We start from the raw sequence: 16,408 nt of genomic DNA, 5'->3' as shown, positions 1-16,408 counted from the left end.
AATAAATCAAAAAGCTACATCGAGCACATAGAGTTTTTATATGTAGATATTGAATAGGTGGGTATTCATTTGGATTCCTTTTCTTCGACGGAGAGTCCTCAAGTAGCATGTTTCTATAATATATTTGAAAATTGCCAACATGCTTAGGAGTGGGTTATATTAATTTAATAGACATGAGATACCAATACTTAAAATCTGTCAAGTGTATACCTAGATTTGCCATAAATACTGAGACAAAGGAAAAAAAAGTTTCTATCGCAAATAACATTTATTACTTTTACAGTGTGTTAGCTTAATACATAAATATAAAACAATTAAAAGTATAAAAAGCTTATTCGAAGTGGTCTCCATTAGCTGCAACACAGTCCTTTAAACGTTGAGGCCAGCTATCAATAGAAGCACGCACTCTTTCCATGGGAAAATTTTTCACTGCCAATCGTATTGATTGTTTTAGGGACTCCAAATTATCATGGCGTTTAGAGCAAGCCGTACTCTCTAAAACTGACCATAAATCATAATCCAGCGGATTAAGATCGGAACGAGATGACGGCCAGTCTTCAGCTCTGATGAAGTCCGAAACGTTCTTTTCAAACCCAGACTGCGTAGACCGAGCTTTATGACCTGGCGCCGAGTCTTGCTGGAAGGACCATTCTTGATTATTGAACATGGTGTTGTTAAAGGGCTTCACTACCTTCTCAAGAATGGTATCTTGATACACTTGTGCCGATGCTTTGATACCTTTTTCACAAAAGTATGGCTCAGTCACTCCTTCATAGCTAATACCCCACCAAACCATCACTGAAGTCGGATAGTGCCCACGTTGCACTCAGCCGACTAATTGGGAAGCTTCCTTAGAGCTTTGAGCATAAATACGGTCATTTTGTTTGTTAAAATGTTGCTCAATTGTAAAAATTTTCTCATCCGTAAACAATTTTTTTATGACCTCCCTTTGCGTACCGCGTCAGTAGATGTTTCGATTTTACCACCCTATTCTCTTTTAAATTATCAGTTATGAAATAACCAGTACGTCTCTTACAGGCTGCAAGTCCTAAGTCATCTTTTAAAATACGCGACATGGTTCTAGGTGCTATCTTCATCTCCCGATATAAAATATTTTGCTTTCGGATGGATTTCTTCGAATTCTTTCCCTTACTTTGATGGGCTTTTTCGTACGAACACTACGTGGACGGCCAGATCTTTTTCTGTCACCAACAGAGGAGGTCTCATTGCACCTATTATTAGCCCGGTACACAAACATTTTACTAATATCAAGCGTATGGAGAGTTTTAAAAATTGCATTTGGCTCCATATCTACTTTGTGTAATGCAATCACAGCGATTCGGTTCTCTTTATAACCCCACTCCATTTTAATATCGCAAAATATTGTACAATGTATTGGCGCCAAAATGAGAAAACTCAGCAACTGAGCAATCATTTATCAATCTGGCTGACGCACAAACCGTGCAGGCCAAGAAATGGGAGATTTTTTTTTTTATCAATGACAGATTCCAAATTCAAATGTAATATTTTGTTTATTTTTAATTGTAACAGTATTTATGGCCAGACTAAGCATTTAAAGGCATGTTACCTATAAACTGGACTGTGACTCTCTGTGTGTGACTGTGACTAGAGTCTCATACATAAGATAGAACAAAGAGATACAGTTAATAAGCAATTCGCGAATGTTAAAAAAACTTTTTAAAAAAAATAAGGAAAAAATTAAGACCAACAGTTGTAACGACACTTTTTGCTATAGTTGTAAGCCGTGCGGCGTGCGCGTGTTTCTCTGTCTGTCTCTCTCTCTGTCTCTCATAGAAAGCAAGCCAGTTATTTTCGTTTTTCGTTTCGTCTTTCTATTTCGCATTGAACAGTGTCGTGACGCGACGATAATTTTTGTTGAATGTATACAGGTTTTTTGTACATAAAAATATTATTATTACTTAAAAAAAATTTTTTTTATTACAATTCCTTCACTAATAAATCGAAAGGAACTTCGTTCGATCCGGGTGTGCCTTTACACCTCTCAAGTTTTGTTTTTTTTATTACTAGGTTTGTGGACGTCGATAACGTGTGAAGCGGTTATCAGAGCCCATAGACACCTACAACGTAAATGTTGCCACCCACTTTGAGAAATGAGTTCTAAGGTCCCCGTTTTTACAGTACAACGGCTGCTCCACCCTTCATACGGAAACGTATTACTGCTCCACTGCAGAAATAGTGCCTACCTCTACTCGTACGGACTCACAAGACGTCCTTCCACCAGTAATTATGCAAATTGTAATTTTTCGGGTTTGATTTTTACACGATGTTATTCCTTCACCGTGGAAGCTAATCGTGTACATTTTTAAAATACGTATTCGTTAGAAAAATTGATTCCTGGTACATGCCTGGGTGATTCGAACACCTTTGAATTGCTTGATACTAACGGCTTCATAAGTTTTTTTTTTATTGCTTTGAAGGGTGGACGATCTCAAAGCCCACCTGGTGTTAAGTGGTTACCGGAGCCCATAGACATCTACAACGTAAATGCGCCACCCACCTTGCGATATAAGTTCCAAGGTCTCAGTATAGTTACAACGACCGCCCCGCCCTTCAAACCAAAACGCATTACTGCTTCACGGCAGAGATAGGCAGGGCGGTGGTACCTATCCGCGCGGACTCACAAGAGGTCCTATCACCAGTAATTACACAAATTGTAATTTTGCGGGTTTGATTTTTATTACACGATGTTATTCCTTCACTGTGGAAGTCAAACGTGAACATTTATTGAGCACATATTTCATTAGAAAAATTGACACTCGCCTGAGATTCGAATACTGGTGCATCGCTCAACACGAATGCACCGGACTTCTTATCCTTTAGACCACGACGAATTCAAAAAGTTTACACAAGTATCCATTCAGTCAACATGCACTGCACCGCGTTGAAAACTGTTTTATTAGATTTGAAATAGTCCAAACGCTTGTTATACAAAACAGGTTAATTCCGCAGAATGAGCACGAGAATGCTCTTAGATATAAATAATGAATTAATGGATGCTTCTCCGGATGGGGGATATGGGAAATCCCGCCCCACATAGTCTGTCCGTGACTTCCCCGCGTTGATCCTCGGCAGACTGCACCCCATGTTAAGCAAGCGGAGCAAAAGGCCCTTCGTAATAAAGTAATAGTATACAAAACTTGCATGCGGACTATAACGATCTATGAGTGTGGTGTTCGGTTAGACGGCTGAGTAGGTCGCGATTCCAATCCAGCGGTAGAAGCTTTCGCGAAGCCACCTCTGGGGGCGCCTGGGCAGTTGTTAGCAAAATTTCCCCTCCTGGCTGAGCCCTTAAGTCCACCCACCTCTCCTGGTGAAACTGTAAATGCCTCCGAGAGAAGAGCTTCCATAAAAAATAAGCCTGCATACTGTTTAATATTTCTGTGTGCAAAGTAAGTTTTATTGCAAAAAATTTTTTTTGTGAAAATTTTAATAGTTAGCACATAATTTAACTGGCGACAAATTAGTCTCTTGTGACCACAAATACTGTTAATGTACATATCTGTTTTTCAAATCTAATAGATAGTTTTAATAGGTGCTTGAGTAAAAGAAGCTACTTAAGAAAATAAGATCACGATACTTCCTACTAATGAAGATATGAAAGGTATATTCCATATCGTATGATATGGAAGTAATATAGAACTAGAACTAGCTTTTTATCGCATACCCACTAGCTATATTTTATGAACTTAAGTTTATGTATTTATACCTAGTAGGTACCTTGCGTATAGAAAATTAATGAGTATGTAAGTTTACAAGAAATTGTTTTCAAACGAACCAAAAATAATGCTGACAATATATGACTGTAACAAGAACTGAAAAATCTCAATTGTTTAAAGGGGCTACCGGATGATCATATCTCAAAGTAAGAATTAATTTAGACGCCGCCTTCGAAGCGCATACCTTCACTTCTCAGCTTTGACTCTCTAAACTTATAATTGAATTTCGAATCCTTAATTGAATAGTAACAGTCGAAGTCCTGATGAATGAGGAATTAACTCCAACGAACGATATTATGGTAATAATGTTCCCACTAAGTTAGGAAGTCACGAGATGAGATTGACCATTCATGCTTAAAATTTGAGAGATAGGCACGAAGCGTCGTCGTAAAATGCTAGAACTAATCATTTTTGTTTATACGAGCATGTAGGGGTCAATTTTAATCACGAATTTTAATTTTCATAGTGCTAACTAACAACTTAGGTACTCCAATTATTTTCCACCTGAAAGCAGATGATACAGCTGTAATCCACGTGTTCTAGATTCTATTTTACTTTTGATCTCACCTATAGTTGGGAACTTCTGGGCCTACGCAGACTTTAGTGCTCTTTTTATGTTTAGCTGTGTATTTCACGCAGAATGCTTTGAGGATATTTTATTTTATTTTAGTGTCTGGTTTTTTAAATGTGGTTTAAAAAAAATTTAGAGTCGTTCTAAGACTCATCACAATTGTCGTGATTACTTAAACTAAAGCAATTACAAATTTAGAAATTATCCTGTGTTTTAATCTTGTCATTAGTACCGTGTAAGAATACAAATAATGGCTTTATAAATAATATCATAAATATCTTGGAAACTAAATTCCTAATTTTATTGTAGAAATATATACCTGGTAAAATTCGGAAAAAGCATGTTTTGGTTTCTGTCTAGCCTGGCTGTTAAAAGTGCGTTTTTTTAAATGGCAATTTTTTTACCTGAATATTCTACTGACCTCGAGGGGTCATACTAGATTTACCGAACGAGTAGGTGAGCTGACCGGGCTCTAAGCTGGAGATGGCAAACAGACACCTCAACTTTGTTTATATAAGGTGGTGGAACTCAGTAGGTATTATATTAAGTAGATATACCTAGCGGTAATAAAAATTGGAAATTAAGGGGAATGTAAAATTATAAAAACAGTTACGCTTCGGTTAGCTTGAGAACCTTTTTGCGTAGTGTTGTATTGATTTGTTATAAACACATAGATACTTATTGCAATCAAACGATGAAGTTCATGTCGCATAAAAACGTACGAGGTATTTTGAGTACCTATTGTTCTGACGAACTCAAAGTTGCCATTGAACATTTATTGAAATATAAAAAAGATCACTTATTCAGTTATGATTTCAGTTCCGTTAATAAGATCACACACGATATACTCTGGAATACCAACGTTATGTGACTGGTGCAATAAAATGCAACGTACGAAACAATTTAGATTGATGATAAATTTCTACATACGTACCTATTCATAGATGTCGTATCAGCAATAAAAGGTCGTGATTTTCGATTCCAACACATACATTATTTATATGGGGTTCCAACGACAATAGCTTCTAAAATCAATATAGGAAAACGGTATAAAAAGCTTGAGCCTAGTCAAATAAAAAGACTACGTTCAAGTAGAAATTGAGAAATGTTTCATGTTAATTCGTTCTTTCCTGAATTTTCTATGAATTTGTTCTCAATTACTTCTTTTAAGCTCAAATAATATGGTACAACGAAAAATACAAATAATCAGTTTAGTTATTTGTAAATCAAAAACAAGTTTATTGGATCCAAACAGTTTACAAATCAATAACGATTATAGTTTTCTGCATAGACTCTGAAAAATAAAACGTAAATTGCAAATTATTATGTATTATATCTAGTATCACTGTTATCGGATATTTTCACATTTGATTTTTATTGATCATAAGTTTCCGTTCTTCAAGTTTTATATTTCATGAGGCCTCAGCCTGAACAATTACATCAGACTTTAAGTGTCCATGGTCTAAATGGCAAGACACTTAAAAATTCTATGGCAGGTCTTAACTTAATAGTTTGCATATGTCCAAAACATACGACTTCCACGATCAGGAATAAAATAGTTAAATAAAAATGAAACCCTCAAATATTTTATGCTCGTGATATGGTCATTACTGGTGATAGATATTCTGAGCTCGTACAGTGCCACCAACCTGCCCATATTATGCTGCGAAGCGTTCCTGTAGTCCGGCTTGTAAGGTAAGACATTTGTTATACAATACATTCAGTCGATTTCGACTTCATGTCTCAAGACAGGTTGGGGAATTCACCTTGTTAAATGTCTAGAAGCTTCTGTTACCAATTAATACCATTGGCTGTGAGTTCTAACCATCAAAACTTAGAACTGAACAACTTTAATTCGGAGATTATATACCTAAATATTAACTTAAAAATATTATAAATTAGTGAGGTAGCACAAAATAAATAATTATGAGTTTTCCAGACTTTTCCAAAGTGCATTCATTTGCTTCTGCGCTTTAATTTGCTTAGCAACGTGGAACTTCAAGACTGACAGAACGCAGAGCTACGTGAAATATATAATGACTGTAAGTGATGTAGTTATTTAAATAGAAAGGAAGGGCAATCTGTGTTTCATAAAATTAAATACAATCGCATACCGTCCTTGCTTGTTTTTAGAAATTCACTTTGGTAATGACAAGTTAGCTTCTAATATTGCGTTTACGCCGTTTCCTACTCTCTGAAAGAGGTAAATATTAATTTTCTCAATAAATCGTCTCTTTCTTATTTTCTACTTTACATTTATATTCATATAAAACAAAGAAACCCACCGTCCTCTGATGAACGGGGTTGATGTCTTCCAAAATGTTTCGGTTTATCTATTATAAGAAATAAAACTTTATTATGGTGCTGTTAAACTAATCATCTAGGTTCAGTACATAGTATTGTAATAAGAATAATTACTTATAATAAAATAATATTGTCAAAATACTATCATTTGTTACCTTCAGGTTCAAAATCAGCAGCCTTTAAAGCCCTTGTCACTCTACTTTTGTCTTCTGAATCATTATCTAAAACATCGTAAAAAGTATAGTAAAAAGCAACCCTAAATGTGATGCTTAGTTTTCAAACCATACATGTCGGGTGGACACTATGTCGTTTAGGTACGCTAATTTAAAAAATATAATATGAGCAATTTACTTGCCATCATCATTATTACGATCGGAATCGCTTTCACCTCTTGTCTCCTGGCTGGCTTCGTCTTTGTTGAGGTCGTGATCTTTGTTTGCTTTTCCAAAATCTACCAGAGAGCCTCCAACTCTTGCTACAGAACTGAACGTATCTTCGTCGACGTCGTCACTATCATCTTCTGCTCTACGACGGTAGTTCGTAGTATCCAATGAATCTGGAACTTTATAGCTAAATAAAACAGCTGCAAAATAATATTCTGACTAGGTACTACTAAAATGGTTTTCATTCAGATTAAAACCCATTTTTTAAATTACATTAAGTACGCGCATTATATATTTAAATTATGAAAGTAAGCAATCGCGGTACGGCTGAAGTTAAACTTACTTGTCGCACCAGTGGTTTCATAAATAAGATGAAACCATGACATCGTGATCTGAAATTAAGATTAGTTACTTAATTTTTTTCATTTGATATAAATCATTATTTTATCTTAAATTTATACTAACCATAAAGTATATGCAAGTTTTTAGCATGTTTTCATGAACAAACATTTTGAAAATAGATTAAAAACATTGAAAACGTATTGGAAATTAAATTTTGTCGCCTTGCTTTTAATAATTTTATCGCAATGTAAATTTTACGGCTTCATGATTTTTAAAAGCGCGCAATTGTATCGTGATAAATTAAATCAAACAAAGCGTTACATTTTATTAATTGAAGTTTCAGTATGGCGCGAGGATGTGGTGTTGTATTAGTTTAAATAGGTATACGAGACTATCTCAAGGTAAAGGTAATCAAGGTAAGGAAGGTAATCAAGGGTTACTTGCATTAAAAATAACATTTTTTTCGGGCCTAAGGCCAAACTTCATACTAGTTGTCCACGCCTAGGGGTATATGGACCTTGACGGTCTCCAGAAATTATAAGCAGAGCGCGTTCCTAAGGATGTTTTTAGGGCCCTAACCACCCTACCTACCCACCTCTCAACCGACGTCCAATCTCTGCCCGGGGTCGAGCAGAGTAGGGGCTTTCCCGCGGTCAACATTACAACCAGCCTGGCGCGTCCACCCCGGGAATGCCCAACCGACCGGTCGTCGAGGCTATCGTCGACGATCAACATGAATACGCTACAACCTTTCTCAAATGAATTAAAGTTGGCTATACTATTGTCAGTTCCCATTAATATCATTATCATCTTTGTCACTTTTTTTGTCAAATAATTAATATAAAAAAGGCAAGAAGTTCTCAGATATTGGTTTGAGTTATCTTCTCCGGCCAACATACTGTATCGCATTGTAATAGGTAATTTTTTTATTAATATCCTTTTAGAATGATTTTATACTAATAGAAATACAACAAATTCGGTTACCGTAATTTGCCCGTACCGTAAGAGTGAGTCTGGCTGTCCAACGAGGCAACGTAGCCAGTATCTTGGGAACTGTGCCTCCTTCAAGCGCATTGGAAGATCTGTTCTACTGTGTGAGTTGATTTATGTTAAATTATTTTGATTTGACTTTTTGTTAATAATAAAATTTTTATTTTAATAAAAAATAAAATAACAGTTAATAAATAGCAATTTAATGACATGCTTCTGCAGTTTTAGATTTGTTAGTAGCAGAGTTTAGATTAAGTGTTAAGTTTTCCCCATTGCGTATGAGGTAAGTAGGTTAGTAACAGAATGATTGCATAGAAAAGTAGCGACAGTAACTAAAATGGGGAAAGGGGGGGGGGTTTATCTGAACTTTATCACTGGTGTGGATGAACGTAATGTTATCTTAATACACTTTTATTTATTTGTTGATAATAATAAATAAAACTGTGAAAGTGTGACAAACACTTTTCCTACTCACTTTAGAAATTACAACAACTTTTGTTAAATCTCAACCATTTATAATGCAATACGAGCAGAGATAATGTGTGCCTCGGGCAAGACAAATTTGCTAACTTTTTCAGTTGAACAATCTCTTTATATGTAATGGTTCGCGTGAATTTCCGTGCAAAGTATTATTAGTAAAGTTAAACGGTAATAATGTTGGTGATTCATTTTTAAGTGTTTTTGTGTTATAACTGAAATTCAAATATTTTTAGTTCGCGTACCTACCTACCGGTTTTACAAATGTTATATATGACAACTCTAATATTTTAGTTGAAATTTTGATGATTTCGCATATCGGTTGTAAATATAACGACATATAGCATATATCGCGGAACGCCTTCACTGTCCATTTGGCGTTAAGTATGTATTGCTATCACAGAACACAGGATATTTGACAGATGCCTGAGTTTCGCTAACGGCATTTTCAAGATAGGGTTGATTAAATTCAAGTTGCGAACAATAACATCAGGGTCGTCGGTTACTGAGTAATTTTACCTAACCGGTGGAAGATCTCTCCTTTGCCGCTATCTCCAAAAGTAGTTACCGGAGTCCATAGACATTACATGCAAAATGAGAAACGAGGCCGTAGTCTCAATTGTATTATATTACAGCTGTCCCACTCTTCAAACTAAAAATCATGGCTACTTCGCGGCAGAATTTGTCTTTGCCTATTGGCGTATAGATATCGTGAAGAGCAACTTTATCCTATTAATATGACAGCTTAGCGTCTTCAGCTTCGCCTCGGCATTAGTACCGAAAACTTAATCAAAATATTATATAAATTTTGACTTTTGCCCGCTGAAGGGCTCGCAATAAAAAGGATGCGCTCCACATGAAGTTATGATAATTTGTTCAGATTCTAGCAACGCCGGTAGAAGGATCAATGACGTAGTGGATGATATGTTTTACGAAGTGGAACGGGCGTCTATGAGTTAAAAAATCCATTATAGCCCTTTATTGCGCCATTTCGGTAACTACTATCGCATAAAGATGCAAGTTGCTCTAAAAACTATCTATCTATCCACTGCTGGACATAGACCTCTCCCAAGCCTCGCCACGACGACCGGCCTTGAGACAATGTGGCATTTGTGATGAGAAGATTTTACGTAGTTTTCCGTCTGCCCACCTGAGTTAGATTCGACGATTCACCTCTTTTTCGAAACTGGATCTACCTGTACCGAAGCTGGACAGCTTGTCCCAGGTAAATATATTCGTCAACAACTTCGAGCGTAGAGCATCCGATCATCACTATGTTAAGCAAAACAGCAGTTTATATTCCTCGGTCTTTTGTACACGCTGTTGCAGCGTATGAATGTGGTCTATGATACGTACAAACAGTAGGTTGTAATTACTTACCTAGTGGGCCGTGATTTCGTTTGGAAACCTACAGCACGGATGAAAAGAAAAAATGAACACTAGGTCAGGGCGATACGTGAATACCGCACCTTTATACTGGTGCGATAAGGATGCGACGGTTTACCTTGCCGTCGCTACTATACTACTACTACGCTACGATACTGTTCCATTATCCGTTCTTGGTACTTATATTCTTGCCTAATTTTCCAACCAAACCCTTATCATGATTCCGTAAAAGGTAGATAACTAGTAATGGTCGACTGCAGCAGTAGGCGTTTAGAGATTGAAATCATGATGACCTAATGATGATTAAGGCATCAGTTTATATATAGTAACAATTTGGTATTACACAAGTAGATTAATGAAGGTTTAAAGTAAATTTGTTACCAACGAACTACACCATGAAACATTCTTTCTGTGAATATTTTCGTTTTTCGTGAGTAGGTAACATACGTGTACTTACTAGGTATTTGTACATACGAAATATAGCGTGACCCAGTGTCGCTACGAATGAAACTATTGCATGACTTTCATAGTTCGTGAAGTTTCCGTTTATGAATGTCTTTTCAAACTTTTTGTTGTGAAAGTTTAGATCGTAATAATCATAAAGTCATGAATAGCTCAGCGTTGTTTTGCTGCTAGCGACCATTAACGTCAATGAGACCGTTTTTCAGAGACGTAATTGAATGTAAAAAATGTCCATACAAGTTTTAAGCTGTCCATTTTTTCTAATTTATAAAATCCATAGAAAAAACTAAAAACAGCTGAAGTCTAGTGATGGGTAAAAAGATTACTCGTACCTAATTCAAATTATTTTACCCAAAATTTCATAAAAATTGTGATATATTATTATTTTTGTATATCTTAGGGGAGTGTAGAGATGAACCTTGGTGGGTGCAGTGTGAAGGTGATATTACTTAAACATGTGTGTATACATATATAACATACATAATATTTATAGATATAAATACTCGTACTTAAATAAATACATATATATAAACATATAGACGTACATAAATATATACATATACATATCATAAATATATACATATAAATAAATATTATCAATTATATGACTGCTAACTCTCTGAGAAACAGTTCTCGAACCTTCGTCTTAAACGCTTCATGTGTAGTGGCCGACCTTATTTTGAGTGGGTGCGCATTCCATAGAAGAATAGACTGAATAGTGAATGAAGAATGTAAAAAGTCAGAACCATGTGGAGGAAAGCGAAGAAGAATATCTTATCAATCTTACAAAATATTCAAATTACATTTTGTGATGTTTGAACAACTTACATTCTATATATTAAATAACGTGAATCAACATTAATTAAAAACAAATGAAAAAATAACAGTACTAACTCAACTCAATAACCATTTCTTCATTTATTACTAAAAAACAGGTGAATCAGAAATATATTAAAAATTACATTTTTATTAGTTAAGGTTAACCAGACAGGGGTTGGCGAATATTTTCCTGAATTGGTTCTAATAAAGCACAGCCTAAAATCATCAATGGGATCACTATTAATTTATGGAAATAGTTAACAATATAATGTTAAGCAATATTCTAGCCAATAATTAAAACTAGTTTTATGATTTAGCCTTGTATTTTTTAATGTCACTATATTATTTTCAAAATTTTGAATACACTACATTTTGTGAGTCTGCATTCTTGAGTTTTCTTAAACTTAGTTTAAAATAGGCAATAGCTCTGGGTTTTCTATTAACATATTTTTGAAGTGAAAACTTCTCTAGCATCATTGTGATTTGAAAGTCGATGTAACAAAAACGTGACAGTAAAAAGAGGCAGTTACATAAATACTTAACGTAGGAGAAAATGAGATATGAAACATTGTATAAAATGTTTCCTATTCGTGGTTTTTTTTGTGCTCTGCTTCGTACCTAAATTCATACTTAATACATTCTGAATATTATATATGAATAAAAAGTAAAATAATGATCAAACTTTGTATCACTGTGATCATTACTAAAACCTACAATTATCCTCTTTCTGAAATTTTACATTTGTCTCATTATCCCGAATCCATTTTTTTTAAGGTTTCACTTTTCATGTGGTAGACATGTGAACTGCACACTTATTTTTTATTATTATGTTGAAATACATTTATACCAAGGCAAACGATTTATGAATGATTCTTCAAAAACAGAAGAGGGGTCTTAAGATTATTAGCACAGTTAGCACTACTTCATTGTGGTAAAATGAGAATTCCATAGCCGGATGGTACAGGGCAAAAAATACCTCTGGAAACGCACTGTGGATGACCGCAGTGGCTCCAGGTAGTACGGATGAACTCTACTCCGGTGGCGGACGGTGCGATGCGAAAAACGATATGATGGTATCATCTCCAATAATTCCTCAGAGCACTCCCCATGGAATATACGGTACAAAATACAGAGGGAACCAAAATCCCTCGGCAGACCCAATTACTATTGTAATTCGTTCACACTCCGCAGAGACTACCGTTAATTATTGTTATAAAAAAAATTGATGTCTTGAAACCACTCACGCGTCACGCACGGTGTATTGATGGTATCGCGACAGAAACCATTTCCGAAGCGCCAACATAATATAAAGAAGACAGATGTACATATTTAAACGTATTACCATTATCGCCAATTCAGAATGTACCTACTAGTTTATGTCGCAAACGTTCATTTCCATTTTTGTGCCCATATTTTTGTTAGGTTGCGCATCGTATTTGTGAAGTGTCACCAGTGTGTCTATTGTTCACAAAGCCGTGCCGAGGCACCTAATTGCTGTGGCTGTCTCTGCTCCGACTGAATAATTGCATTGTTCCGTTGCAGTTGAAAATAAGTTTAAAGTAGCTTAAAGCGGCACGTGTTACAATATGCGCTTGAATTTTGTTTTGCACTCTCATAGGTATCTCCGTCTTTTATGTTGTGATAGAATCATAAGAAGCAGTAGGCAACGGCTTGGATCTGCCCCTGGCATTGCTGAAGTCCATGGGCGACGGTAACCACTCACCATCAGGTGGGCCGTATACTCGTCTGCCTGCAAGGGCAATAAAAAAAAGCAAACATATACACCTATGTTTTCAATGCAGGTAGATTATAGTTCGTAATACTAAAATAGTTTATTCAAAATATTAAGATCTGTTTAAAAATAACAAATTTATCTGTTGTTTACTTACTTACTTACTAAGTAACTATATGCCAAATTCATTAAACTTAACTGAGATGATCGAATTTGATTTCAGCTTCATTGCTATGAAACTTAAAAAAAATGTTATAGAGATTTTCAAATCTCGCTTGCATTATAAGACATTAGCCAGACATAGTTCCATAAAGGCACAAAGCATTTTACTGTAAAATCTTTATTTCAAGAATTTTAAAAATGATTTCCCGACAAATTTAAAACATCAGAATAGATTGTTACCATATAGTTCAAGAGATTCAGGCTGCGATTTGCTCTTTTGTTATGAGTGCTAAAAACAAGAATACGTTCACTTAGGTTCCGAATATCAAATACACAAAGACACGCAGACAACTTATTCCGATAGGCAATAGAACCTAGAACTCATAGTAGTCAGGGCCAATACGGCAGTCGAAACTATACCTACAATTTACTTTGTTTATAACCATGCTTGCGTTCCGTAACACATCTTAATATTTATTATGTTCGCTCATAAAACTAAGTGCTTTGTAACAAAAAGGTCTATCCTTCTTGACTTTGGCAACACTTCAAAGTTTTTGAAACCTACAAATGGAATCTTGTTAGTGAAGGAAAAGGGACAAAACGGAAGTGATATGTACTTTGGAACACTTTTTTGTTTATTTGTTAACACTATACGTGCTCCGCGGTGGCACCTGCATTATATTTGTAATGAAGAGCGAATAGAGCATGTTGCATTATCCTGAGACAATGAGTGTATATTCTTCTCTGGTCCATAAACTGCTATCAGTCGATTCGTAGATTCTTTGGCACATAAAACCGCGGACCACCGATCGGAGTGTTGTATTTAGTGTAACAGTTATAGTGGTGCCCGGATCGTATAATTTATCATGATAAAAGTAAATTGTGTGTCAATACAGTTTATGAACTATTTTTGCGCAGTATTTCGTCCCAATTATTCAGTCGTTTTGCAGAGATAGTAACTAACATCCAATATTTCATTTGTATAATTTAATATCATTACATCGCAGATTAGATCTGTATTACTTTCAGTTTTTATATCTATATTTGTCGATTGAACGAATAGTATTATTAATATGAAATTCGTGATAACAGACTTAACATCCTGTATGTAAATAGTAAAAAATTGCAACTTAAATATATAGATTCTTACTTAATTTTTTAAATAATAAAAACTACGCTTATTTTTCAAAAAGTTGAAAACTGCATAGATTTTTTTTTAATTGCCCATGTAGGCAGACGACGCACCTGGTGGTAAGTGGTTACCATCGCTCATGGACGTATGGAATGCCAGGGGCAGTGCCAAGACGCTGCCTACCATTAAATGTTTAAACCATAATAGTAATTTAATTTTTTTTTTATGAATGAGGGTGTACTTGTGGCTCGGAGGTATTTCTAGTTTCACCAGGACAAGTAGACGAGTATCGAAGTACTGTTCGTCGTCGTGTAAGGGGACGCTCCTCACGAACCACGGAGATTCGAACGCTTTTGCAACATCGAAGTAGAGGGCTCCCGTGTAGAACGGTTTTAGTAAGTTAAGCCCTACGAGAATGTGCTTGCGCGGAATTGGTGATTGTTCATCGATGAGGGTGCCCTTGGATGAAACCTGAGGCGTTTGTAGAGCAGACGCTCGTACAATTTGTCTTGAGACATGAGGAGGCTAATCGGATGATTTTTTGGTTTACTGGGTTTATGTACCTATGCCGATAACATCCGCTTCTTTCCAAACCGCGGGAAGGACACGGTTCGTCATAGCGGCATTGAAAATAGATGCCAGCATCAAGATGAGTTGGGTGGATAGAAGCTTAATAACGCTGAGTTTAATAGTTTAAAGTTTAATAAACTCTAAAGGAATTGTCTGAGATGATCCCCTCATCTCCTTTTTATCATCGCATATCCCGCCATCGAAGCAGAGTTCATTCATATTATCAGGAACCGCTGCGTTCATCGACAGTGCGTTTCCAGAGGTCTTTCTTGCCACGTACCATCCGGCTATGGAATGAGCTCCCCTCCACGGTGTTTCCCGAGCGCTATGACATGTCCTTCTTCAAACGAGGCTTGTGGAGAGTATTAAGCGGTAGGCAGCGGCTTAGCTCTGCCCCTGGCGTTGCTGACTTCCATGGGCGACGGTAGCCACTCATCATCAGGTGGGCTGTGTGGTCGTCTGCCTACAAGGGAAAAAAAAACGCGGATACACTGTCGGAACTGGGAGCCTTACGAGGACGTAGGTCTTTAACTTCCATCGGGGTGAAATTTAATTGTGCTTAGGATTCGCGGATTTTTGTTCAAAGCGTCATCAGCATACATATTTCAAATAAAATGTCAGTATATTATAATTTCACAAATTTTTTTTTCTATTGCTTAGATGGGTGGACGAGCTCACAGCCCAACTGGTGCTAAGTGGTTACCGGAGCCCATAGACAACATAAACAACATACAACGTAAACGCCGCCACCCATCTTGAGATATGAGTTCTAAGAGCTCAGTTACAACGACTCCTCCACCCTTCAAACCGAAATGCATCACTGCTTCACGGCAGAAATAGGCAGGGTAGTGGTACCTACCTGGGCGGGCTCACAAGAGATCCTATCACCAGTAATTATGTACGTAAATTATAATTTACCCGCCTGCGGGATTGGAACACCGGTGCATCGCTCGGCTCGAATGTAATGGACGTCTTATCCTTTAGGCCACGAAGACTTACAAATAATAATAATAGCGACCCGCCCTCGCTTCGCTTCGGAAACTGTAATTTATTATTGATTTCTCCACTATTTAATAGATGTTATTATACATATAAACCTTCCTCTTCAATCACTCTATCTATTAAAAAAAACCGCATATAAATCCGTTGCGTAGTTTTAAACATTTAAGCATACATAGGGATATAGGGACAGAGAAAGCGACTTTGTTTTATACTATCTAGTAATTATGAAATAATGAAATTATTATAATAATTTAGGTACCTAATATGTACTTCTTTACTGAAAAAGAATATACTACTCTGCAAATTATATATGCGTCT

The sequence above is a fragment of the Bombyx mandarina genome, chromosome 06 (assembly GCF_030267445.1).
Source record: "Bombyx mandarina strain Sakado chromosome 06, ASM3026744v2".
Classification (NCBI taxonomy): domain Eukaryota; kingdom Metazoa; phylum Arthropoda; class Insecta; order Lepidoptera; family Bombycidae; genus Bombyx; species Bombyx mandarina.
The sequence above is the reverse complement of the archived record's forward strand: the minus strand, read 5'-3'. Positions refer to the sequence as shown.